General features: G+C 34.6%; 1 protein-coding gene across 4 annotated transcripts in view; it reads right to left on the minus strand.

The window, feature by feature from the left end:
• LOC117410651 (PR domain zinc finger protein 1-like) overlaps positions 1-11,639 on the minus strand; it is a 65,875-nt gene extending 54,236 nt beyond the window's left edge. For 2 of the 4 annotated variants that reach the window (XM_059025650.1, XM_059025648.1), the window contains exon 1: positions 11,512-11,639. The gene's annotated coding sequence lies outside the window, so the exon portion shown is untranslated. The other 2 variants (XM_059025649.1, XM_059025647.1) reach the window with 1 other exon arrangement.
• Between the last annotated feature and the right edge of the window lie 1,231 nt (positions 11,640-12,870).

Raw genomic sequence — 12,870 nt, forward strand, 5'->3', positions numbered from 1 at the left:
TGTCAGAAGACAGATTAGCCCCGCTACCATTGAGACCACCACTTGAGTGTAGACAGAGCCATGCAGTGCTGAAAAAGGCACAAAAGGACCCCTGCATAATCAAGGAGCCGTGCTCGGTGAAAAGAGCCTCCGTCCCAAAAGCCACATTCATTAACATGTGAAAATAGGATAATTGAGCCATTCACAACTTCCCCTTAAGGAAAGCAAACACCTTATTGAAGAGGATTCAGTTTGGATAAGGTCAAACGCATGCATAAAAACATAAAGAAGAAATAGTTATTACATTTTTATTTAGGTTTTGTTAAAGCAATTATCAAACTACATTAAAAACACTCACTTTTGTATGCAAAGCAGCTCTAAACTTGGTCTAGCTCAACTGTATTCTATAAATATTTATATTTATTTACCTTTTTACAACAAAGTATTATTTAGAAGGGGTAATATCTATTTACTATAACGTACAGAATATGTTACATTTCATTGTTACTGGTTTCTTAATCACCATTAATATAAATTAACATTCATAATAGTCGGTTTCACTTTGTTTTACCTCAGCACACTGAAAAAAAATGATAAAAAACACAGGTTCAAAGTGTATGCTAAAACAAATTATTTTTTTATATACTTAGGAGATATACATAATGAGGGAAAATTAATGGTTAACAGCAGTGCCCATTTATTACTGAATGACTACTTAGTGGTGCAGGGAAGGATTCATTGTTTTTTCTCACTTTCTATTTTTCACATGCAAACAGTTTTTATATTTATTTATTTTTTTTTATTGCATATTTGGACAGCACCACCTCAGGGTATATAAAAAAACACCCACAAACACAAGACCAAATTATTAGGTGAGGTAATTGTTACAGCACAGAAATAGCTAAAAACAGAGCATGTACCAAGTTAACATTAGACAAACACCTCACCTATTAAAACAGGGACTTTTAAAACAGAAGATATAAAGAAGTGTAATTGGAAGTAAAGATCTAGATGTATATTTGCCTACTTTAACTGGCAGTCAAAAACACATATCATTTGCAAGGTGCACTTTTAATAAAATAAATACCCCCCTCCCCTTAAAGAATGTGATCATTTAAAAAGGAAATATTTTGACTATCAGAATGGTTCATAGACTCACTGAACACAATGACCTAGATTCTCAAAGCTGTGTACTCCAAATTGTCATTAGAAATTTGTGGGGGAAAAAGAAAAAAAAAAAAAAAAAAAGTAAAAAATGAGAAAAGAAAATGACAACTTACTATACCCAAAATTAAATGTCTGTTTCTTGTTAGTAAACTTGTATTTTGTGTGCTCCCCCCCACCACCACCGCCATTCTGAAAAAAATGGTTTTGCTAATGATGATAATGAGTAAATAGTTTGAGAATCTAAATAACTTTGCTTGAAAACATTTGCTTTTCAGACAAGGAGCCTCTTCCCCCCCCCCCCCCCCCCCCCCAATCAACTTCCAGCACTGTCACAGAGCTGAACACCACGAATCATTTCAAAGTGAAAGGGTAAATGTCTGCAGTATCGAAGACACTGTATAGAAAACTGACAAACCAAAAAACAAAGTGCACCAGAAACAGAGTCAAACTGTTTGGGGAAAGCTACAAAAATAAATACAAAAAAGCTCATTTTTCCTTAGTTCTCCCTATGCAAATAAATATTTCTCACACAAATAAAGGATTACAATCACATTGAACAACTTCAGTCTCCTGGTTATATTCATCAGCCCAGAACAATGGGCTTTTAAACCCTCAACACAATAACACCTAGTGAAAGATTAAGCCTTAGTTTCAATATTTGTCTGCTCATGTTGCTTTTTTTTGTTAATCTACCTGCACACAAATCCATTGCATCCTGCACATGCATATATACACAGATACAGTGTCACAACAAAGCAGCTTTGGGAAAGCCAGCCTTTCCACCCCCAGAGAAGACAGTAACAAGGATCTCAGGTGAGAACTTGCTTACATCCAGAGAGTTGCGCAGTCAGGGTGCATCATGTACCATGGGCCCTTTCCCTTTCTCAGTGCTCACTGTCGTGGTTCAGCTTTCAGAAGATAAACTGAAAAATGCAAACACTTCCAGGTCCTGCATTCCCTACGGGTGTACATTTTAAATAGAAATGGAATTTCATCTTTAAAAAAGCTTTTCTTGGCACCTTGTAGACTTGGAAACAAATTGTAAACCTTCTGCCCTTTATTTATACCTTGCTTGTTTCGTAAGTGCTTTTCAAAAACATTCAGGCATTCTTGAATGCAAAAATACTAAAAACTTTTAAATCAAACCTATTTTTATTCTGTATTTCCATAATATTCAAGTACATGCACAAATATGCATAGAAGGAGAATGGCCTTGAGATCAACCAGCTTCAAAACAGAGAACCCAATAAAAGAACTAATTGAGCAAGTTGAGGGTTTATTTTCAGCAATCAACTTTATTTATTTGTTTATTTAGCAGATGTATGACGCGAACTAGTTGGATGAAGTGAGTCATTTATTCTACCAGGAACATCCTCACATGTATTAGCAGAATTGCTGCTTAAATAAATATTTCATTATTTTATATAAACAATTTATGAATGATCTCAAAAGGCAACAGATTACCATATTTGAACTATAATTATGACAGCGACTCACCATGTACAAGTAAAAACACTAAGAGGCAGATGTACTAAAGCGTTGCGGCTGTCACAATAGTTGCAAACGAGTCGGAAGTCTAAGGTGAAACGTACTAAACATTCGCAATGACTTTTTAGGGAATGCTTTGCGGCAGCAGTTTCTTTGCGGTTCAGCCTTAGATGAATATGCAATTATGGGTGTTCCTCCATAAATTCGCAAAAAGGGGGTGCAGATAGTACAATTGAGGGTTCTGAAATATTATAATGAGATGTACTAAAGCTGCCAGCAATTGCGACACTTACAATTGCATCAATTTCTTAAGAACTTTTGAAAGCAATTGTTGCTGGCATTTCCCAGTGTGCTTTTTCTCAGGCATTGCCAGTTGTGCTCAATGCATTTGAGGTGAACACCCAAATACCTATTTTTTCCCTAAAAGTAGGGTCTACGTACAAGCCTTAAAACTAGTTCCTATGACATTTCTTGCTTCCCCCAACATGTTGGGATCAATAGACTGCACACATGTGGCACTAGCCCCTCCAGCTCATTCTGAGCACCTGTATAGGAATAGGAAACACACCTATTCTATTAATGTGCAGGTGGTTTGTAATTGTGCACAATTTACCACTGCACCACTTACTAACTTAAATAAAAACTGACATTTGGCTAATAGGCTACTCATGATAATACATATTAGTGGTATAATGCAAAATTTGTTGCTAGTCCCTTGAAATCTGTATTAACAAGAATTGACTGTCCTGCAAATATCATAACTTGTCAATGGAACCATGATCTATTTTGGGTTAATTGTCTAGGCTACTAAGTACACCAAGCTAATAATAGTAATAATAAAAACAACACTAAAATCATTTAGTTTCAATTTAAAATAATCTTTTATTCTCACTGTACACCAATGTGTACAATGTAGCAGCATCATTTATTTTGTGTTACCGGTAGCCTACAGGCTAAAGTAAAAAGAAATTGCGCTAGGTATTCATTTGATTTTACTACTGTACAGGTGTAATATACAGATTTATATTTTTTTCATAATGTAATGTGTAGCCTACACAAAACACACTGTTATTTCAATGCAATGATTTACACATTTAAAATACATTGAGCAGGATTTTTGCTAAATTGGGATAGCCTAATATGATTTTTCTACACATCTCAATTCTCTCTCATAATGTAAGCCAGAAACATAATCTGAAACAGAAAACTTTAAGCAATACCAAACACACTCAGACTTAACTACAGCCTTGTGTTTATAATTTCAAGCCACTCCACTATACTACACTGTATCAACAGAAACCCCAAGATACGAACAAGCTGAACTCTCCATTTCACAAAAGCTTCTACAAAACCCTCCTTGGATTTCTTCTCCTCTATCCCCAATAATACCCCCCCCCCCCCCCAAATTATGATTTGATAATGCAGCAAGAACTGTCAACATCAGAAGCCCACTGAGGCCAGGTGACCCAGGAATCCAATTTGAAGGGCCAGCCATGGACGTGTTGACAGGCTCCTCAGAAAGGCAGCTCTTAAGTTCCACTTAACAGAATGCCACTGTAACCATATGCTGACTTGCAGGCGTTCTGTGCTCAGCAGTTTACAAGGGCAGCAACTCACACTAAACAGTAACTATTGTCTCTCCTACTTCTAAATGAGAGAGAGAGAGAGAGAGAGAGAGAGAGAGAGAGAAGGCAGCCGTTACCTGAACTATCCACCATAAAACTGACATTGAAATATACCTCCTTTACAACTAGTTGCCTCCTCCCAATCCAAGTGCCTGATGTACTCTTCTTTTGTCTACCTTATTGTCTCCATTAAAGAATAAAATAACTAAGTATCGATTACCTGCATGTAAATTGATGGTAAATGTGCTCACATTCATTCTTCAATATTGTGTAATATCACATATAAAGGGTAAGGTTAGAAGCAAATTTAAAGCACCATGTTTATGTGAAACTAGCGATGAGTAATTCTAATTGTTTTCTGCGCTCGGATGTAAAAAAATAAATTTAAATTTTAAAAAAACACCACATTGGTAGTATTTAAAAAAAAAAAAAATAGTTAAAGCCTTTAAACTTTTGCTGTGCTCCTAATAGTAATAAAATGAAAACAAAATAGAAAGAAATGTGATGCAAAATAGATCTAGTGGATCAGGCAGAGACCAGTTTTCTTGGAACAGCCTGTTCTCTTCAAAAATGAAAAAATATCAGGCTGGTCCTTCAGAACACAAGAAAGATTTTTAATACAAAATGATGTTGCTGTTAACAGGTTTTAAACATTAACATTAGACAAGGTTCAAGATCTGAAGCAATGTGTTATTAGAAAGACAAAACATTCAGTAAAGAAGACACTTTATCATTAAGTGCACTCAATAGTACAATTTAATTAATGATTAACATCAATTATAATTTGCACCCCCCCCCCCCCCTTCTCTGCCTGTTCCCAGTCAGATTCTGTATAAAACAGTGCCTAGGTGAGGAAGGTGAAATAATAGGATACAAAATATACATCTTTGGAAAAAAACAGAATGCTACATTACATCGTTGTAATTTGAAGAAAAAAAAAAAACACATACGGTGGTTTTTAAAACTAACATATCTATTTCATTGAAGGATAGCAAGAGACATTTGAAGCAGATGTTTGCGTTAAAACACTTGTTTTCAGTTTATTTTGTAGACCATAAAAATAGAGGGTTAGGTAAACAGTACTGCAGGGAGGCTGTTAAACCTGCACACAAAGTCGCTGGGCACCCTCTGCTAAGCTAGATGTGTTAATGATCCACAAATCACCTCCTTATCAGCAGTGATATACAACACATCACTGTTTGGTGGTTTAAAAAAAATCTGTAATTTAGCTATTTCACTGTGTTCTAGAGATATGTATATTGCTGAAGGCACAACAACTGCTATTCACATGGTTAAACAGTAATAAGAGCCCAAACCTTGACAATAAGTAAGAACATTTTACTAGCTTTATCAGAATAAAAAAATTAATTACTTTCTTTTTAAATTAACTTTGTAAATACAATTGTAAAAAGTGTAAAACTGAATTGATACCTATATATTTGAATATTTAAAGTAAGGTTTTTTTGGATAGCCTGCTTCTGTGTATATGGCAAGATTTTATACCAGATATCCAGTATGGCTTACACAACTGTACAAATATGACATTGTTTATTCACACCACCATCCTCAAGAATAGCAAATAGCATAATTTAAGACCCACCACAAACAGATACTTAAAAAAAATAATAATAATCTTTGCATGTGATAAACCACCTACTGTTTATTCACTTGAGATGACTGCTCTGACATTTGGCAGCCAGTTTCTAGATATGCCTAAATCTCGGAATCGTTCAGTGTGCAACAGACAGAGGAGGGAAAGTAAGTGGCTTAGCCCTGCCACACTGCTGTCATCCTGATCTTCTGTAACAGTTGCACAAAAATATATAGAAAGACAGCCATAACTTATCGTACCCTCAGCAATCGAATACTAAAGTTGCAACATTAACAAAGCTTCAATAAAGCATGTTTACACTGATTAAGTGTTGACACTATTTTACACTTTTGTCAATTAACTGTTAACCAGCTAACTAACAAGTTAATAAATGTGTTTTCATAATGTATTACTGGATAGATAGGCCTGGCATGACTTGTTTTGTCATTTTAGGTTAAAGAGAAATAGGGGGAAGAGACACTTAGGGGCAGATGTAAAGATAGGCGTAGTGCAAACAATTGTGGCTGCAAAATCCAAATTGCCTAGCGGCCAGGCAAGTATTTTGCACTATGGCCTATGTAAGCTTAAGAGCAATGCAAATTACTCCACACGCACAAATAATGAGCTGCAATCATAATAGCGAGGGTCACAATTAGCATCGTCTGTGCATCAGGCTATTTAGCGGCCGCACTTACAGCCCAGAGGTGAGGGGAGTTAGGAGTACAGAGAGCAGTAGGCACTGTATGAGACTTAATAAAACCAAACAATATGTCAGAGGATGGGCAACAAAGTCATCTTAGCACACAACAGAAAATAAAGTTTTCTGAGGAGGAGTTGAGCGTCCTTATGGCTGAAGTCATGCAGCATGAAATTGAGTTATTTGGAAAAGCCTCAGCCAGCATCAGTTATGGTACCAAAGATACCATATAGTGGAGAAAGTCTATGCTGTTGGTGTTACCAGGGGGGCAGTCAAAATCCATTTAAATGGATAAATGATGGCAAAGTTCTAATTTGAAAACAGGAGCATTTTTAGTGGCCGCTAAAGTTCCACTTTACAGCCACTAAACAGCAGCAAATCACTTTGCATGTATCCTTACATCAGCCCCAACTGTGTTTTAAATTGGTTTAAAGCCATTTTTAAAAGTGACAATAGTTGTGAATAGTTTATAAATAGATTAGTATATATTACTGTGACAGAAATCCTTCATTAACAGTTTTTAAAACAAAGTGGTCATTAAATGGTAACTAGCACTTGGGGACATCTACAGAGGTACCTCTCATTTAGCACTGCCCTACATTGATAAGAAAAAAATACTGCAACTTGCAGGATGTGCCTTATTAATTTAATTAGCCTAAAAATTGTTAATTATCATTTTTTTGACAATAGTCAGTAAATATTGATGACTTTAATCTTAAAATATAGATTAATTCACTAATCTGAGAAATGTCTACATCAAGTATTTCAGAGTGCAGTCAAGGAAACTACAATACAAGTTGTAACCTGACAGTCTCCTGTTACCGGAGATCCAAATTAAAAACTATCAAGAACCTGAAATGTAACCAGCAATTAGGAGAGTGAAACAAGGGGAACACCTATAGTACTAGGATTAGAATTCAATGAAACCTTCAGACCCCTCCTCCTTCCCCTCCCCAACAATGAAAGAAAGGCCTTAGAACAACTGACACAACAAGAAGCAGGTCAAAGCTTATTCAGAGCTCAATGTACTCAAATTCCTGGCATTTTCAGATCTAGCTACTTCAGCCACTGTAAAAACACAAGAAAATGCAGTCCCCCGGCAACCACCTGGATCACCATGGAGCTTCTCTCCTTATAGAGACATGCTTAAGAACTACCAAAAATAACTCTTCACAGGCTGACCCTGAAACAGGGACAGAGGGAGAAATCCTGGCGTGTGTCCTTGTCAGCCAGACCTCATGTACCTAATCCCAGAATGGCCATTAGGAGCAAAGGCTACAAGGACAGCATGAGCCTTAAATAATTACTGAAGCAAATGTTTGTGCAATCTCAGTAGCAGAAAAGGGGCAGGTTGGAGGCGAGTTGCCAATTGACAAACAGCTGCCAGCGAGGGTATCGTTTTCTCCTTCACAATGGCAAAGGCCGGTGATCAGTGACACCTAGACACATAAATATTTTAACACACAGTTTACTTTGGCAGCTCAGAGGCTACACTCACATTTATACAATGTTACAGCAACTGGTTTGTTTTGAAGATTTGTTTAAGCTTAGTTCAAACTTTTTTCACTAAAAAGGGCAGTTGTGTAACAAATAACAAATTTGAATTCTGGGAGTTACTTTAATTCTTTAATGACTAATTTAAGATAAACCATGTAACATTTTAACACAGGACCTGAAAATAACATTAGATAAACAAGAGAGATTCTACAGATAAATTATGGAGAACAAAAAATAAAAAAAAACTTACGGTTACACTACTGCTTTCTTCTCCCCTTACTTTTATAGTTAATCAGTGTTTATGGCAATGCATTCTTTATTTGTATAATTAAAATGTGTTTTCTGTCTTAGAAGTCACAAGTGACTAAAGCTTCCCAGTGTCGCCATTTGTTCATTAGTCATAGTTCTCTTGTGTTTCACACAAAATACATTGCTTAAAAGGAAGCCTAGAAGTAATATTTGACCAAAATTAGTCAGCGTGCATTTTTAAACAAGTAATGGCAGCAAATCGGTTACGTATATGTGTTTGTGAGGCGCATGTTTTTCAAGCCCTTTGGGGTCAAAATGTCTACACAAAGATAGCTGCTGTTGAAAAAGCCAGGGACATTCTTAACTGTATAAATGGTTTCATAGAAATTGTTCATTAAGAATCATCCAAACTTAAATAAAACTCAATCTCACATAGTAAAGGGAAAACCTGTCTGTGTTTGAATCACATTTATAATAAAACATTCACACATTGAATTCATACATTATGGTGTAATAATAATAATAGGAGTAAATATAATGTGTGAGAAGTAACTGACAGACCCAAGATAGTATTTAAGAAAGTCTTTCTGCGAAATGTAATCACAGTAATCAGAAATACACAATTAATATAATGTATTTATTTCTTTTAAAACGCACAAGCAAACAATTCTTACCTGTTTTTTTTTTTGTTTTGTTTTTTTCTATTGCAATTCATAATTACTAGATCAAATATTTAACAGTATATATATATATATATATATATATATATATATATATATATATATATATATATATATATAATTTGTATTTATTCTTGGTCCAGAAAAAGTAAGGTCTATTTAAATCAACAGCAATTACCTGGTACGTCACTCTCATCAATTCCAACATGATAAGGACTAGATTACTGCAGTTGGCATTGCTGAGTTTTGGCTAGGAGCCAAGGTTCTCAGTTGATTCAACCATACAACCTTAGAGAGCACAAAAAGCAATGAAATAAACGTGCAATCCCTAAATAAATAAGAATCGCTTTCACTTTGGTAACCTACCAGGTTAGTAGTATAATACATAACGTTAATCTTTTTAGATTTTACACGAATTCCATACATTTTGTAAAATATGTTCGTTGTACTTTGCTGTTATGCGGTCTAAAAAAAATAGTAGATACTGTATGTGTAATTTATTCATTTCAGTTATTAATATTTCATTTTGTGTGCGACTACAGGTTTGAAATCTCTTACCTTTACTTGATGACCCCTTGGTAGTTCCCAATAAATGTTTAATATAAATACATAAACATTTTAGGCCTAATATTAATCCAAACAAACATTGCACATTTGTAATTTACAAATATTAAACCACGTATATTGACCGTGTCTAAAATATAACTAATTATTCCTTTATTTAAAACGTTTGGCCTGTTGTGTACTATAGCGTACTGTTTCACAATTTTAAAAATGTAAAGTTTCTCATTGTTTTTGTAACTTTTTGTTGTAAATTTGGATTTACATTTAAAAAACGTTCAAACTTTCAACTGGATAAAGAAGATTTGTCAATGAACTGATTACGTTTCTAATCTAAAATGGTCTTACAAAAACAATTGCAGCGCGTTATCAACCACAAGAACGATAGCTTAAAAATCGAACTAATAGGGTTATACAGGCACAAAACAGAATGATCAAGTACTCTCTCCTTCCATAGGCACACATCACTGTCTTTGGTAAATTCAGTATGTAAATATTTGTGGCGAGATTGCACCAAAATGTTTTTTACTAATAGGCCAATACGTGAATGTGTTTTAAAATTTGACTAAATGCTTCACACAAACTGTCATAATGTTTCTACTCGTTTAATGTGTTTAAGTAATTTGGTTCTTAATACAAGGTATAGTTAAACGCTGTATATAGAAAACGTGAAAATATGGAATAGGCTCATCAAAGATCGCTATTGGCACAAGAACGTTCCACTTTGTAGATGATTAGTGCTATGAACAGAGCTGGAATTAGATACAGGTTGTTTTTCTCTCTCGAGAATAAAAAAAAAACACCACCATACCCAACACAGACCAATGGTTTTAAAGGCAAATTGAAATGTGAAAACTTCTGTCGCATTGTTCTTTTCCGATGAAAGCGGTTTCACCGAATTTTCATTTAAGTAGCCTACATATTTGCATTGAAAACGACCTCGTTACATAGTAAAATATACAAACCGGAGCGCATGGAAATCTACAGCCGGAGGTAACTGCACCGCAGATATTAAAACAAAAAAATACAAATCCAACACCAAGCTTTTTGAATGTTAAATTATACTGACTGTTTGCAGCCGATTAACTTATATATATATATATATATATATATATATATATATATATATATATATATATACACACACACACACAATTCTTCTATATAAACTAAAATGCAAAGGCAACGCCAGTTGTACATTAGTAAATAGAAAATAAATCAAATAAACTAAAATTGTAAGGTTTTTTTTTTTTTTTTGCCGTTTTGTTTGTAAGCATCTTGATGGTGTTGAAGTAATTCTCCACTTCTCTTAAATAAGGGAACGTTTGGTTTACATTTTAACCTTTTAAACTTTAGGTTGGCTAGTATTGTCAAGGTGTTTTCAAATTAGCCCCCCTCCCCCGCGAATCATTCATTCTTGGTATTCCATCATTTTCAAGCACATTAAATTCTCCGTTTAACTTTGCAAAACAAACAAATAATATTTGCGTAAAATAGCACAGGTCACTTTACTATTGAATAGCTATAAAACGCCAATGACACATCTTATATAATGCCTTTCGACTTTCATTAAATGCTTTCCCTTTTTCAATTAAATTTCCTTTTCAAAAGAAAGTATTCTGCTTTAGAAAAAAAAAAAAAAAAAAAAAAAAACAATTACCGTGTCTATGCCGTGCCATAAATAAATAATTATACATCCTGATACATTTTCTATCTTACCTGTTACACTGGATGATACGGGTTACTGTGTAAATAAAAACAAAACTAGTAGGCCGTACGTGCCCTTGTATCTATCATGTAAATCAAAACCTAAACGAACAACAATATCTGTAAGGATGTTTACATGCTCCCCACACGGACCCGGTAGGCTGAATACTGGGGGAAAGGTTTTAATCAGGTAAATTACTGCATTAACCCGGCTGTCATTACAGCTGGCATATTGACAAGAAAGCTGCAGTTAATTCAGAAAAGCCCAACCTGGTTTCTTCACAAGAGCTTCGCTTCGCATCTCCTTCACGTGATAAGTGACTTACGTCTTCACTTATACACCTGTTATTTATTTATTTTAATAAAGATAATAGAGGCTAAAATTTGGGGATTGTATAGGCTAACCTGTAGAACTGTCTGTGACTAATGAACGGCTTTGGTTAAGGCAGTCAGGTGACCACAATTCTCGAATGTTCACTAATTTACATCTTTAATTATTTAATTCATTATTTACTAAGGATCTCTTTAAAAATCAATAGTACCTGTAAATTATTCTAACTTTTCCATATCTGAAGTTGTACCTACTCGACCCCCCCCCCCCCCCCCCCCCCCATTAACAAATAAATAAATCGTTTACATTTGTTCTATACATTTACATAGGCCTAACGTAGAAGACCATGCAAGCATTATTCTGATTAGATAGTGTAGTGACACCTATCGACACCCTATTCTAAATAAGGAGCCTTTTTTGACGGTTAAGGTAGGCTACTGTGAACATGATTTAAATGTTTATTCGTTTTCATTGCATTGGTAACAATATTTAATGTCACTGATTGAAAGAAAATGTTTGTAATTAGATAACGGGAGTCATAAAAACAGACAGCAATCGGTATACAAAAAAGGTATTATAGATATTTATGAACTGCAGAAGTGGAAGTTCGTTTTGAGCATATAGGTCTACTTGTAAACGTCAGTGGTGGCGATGGATTCCTACACCTACCAAAATTAGGCGTTCTGTTTTCTTAGGATATTAATAGTTTTTGTGTAATCAGTCTGTACAGAAACACAACAAAACAAAAGTAACAGCGTAGTGTATCCAGTTAGGGCGAGGAAAGTGGAAAAACTGTATTACAAATGGATGTGTTAAAGGGATCGGTGGGAACAGCCTGCATATTGGGGATTGTTTGAGAAAGGTGTATTTATATATCTATTTATTTGTGTATTTACTTATCTATTTGTTTCCGTATCTTCTATTCAGTTTATGCATACATGTTCTGTGAGAAGGTTCTGTGTCTATTGTGTATGTGTATAGATATATTGTAGAGTTTCCATTAACGTGTCCAGTAAAATGTCACAACACTGTATATTTTACTGTAATCGATGACCCAACGTCATGGCCATTTCAAAACCTTTGCTTTGATTACAAACTATAGCCTATCACCTCCCCAATATTACTAACTTTAAAAAGCTTTTTAGTTTACGCTGTGAAATAAATACACTTTCGTAGTAGCAACACATTCATCGTAATTTTTATATATATATATATATATATATATATATATATATATATATATATATATATACTGTATATATACTGTATATACTTCGTACTGTAATGCTTATTTTGGT

This window comes from Acipenser ruthenus, chromosome 6, assembly GCF_902713425.1.
Source record: "Acipenser ruthenus chromosome 6, fAciRut3.2 maternal haplotype, whole genome shotgun sequence".
Taxonomy (NCBI): Eukaryota; Metazoa; Chordata; class Actinopteri; order Acipenseriformes; family Acipenseridae; genus Acipenser; species Acipenser ruthenus.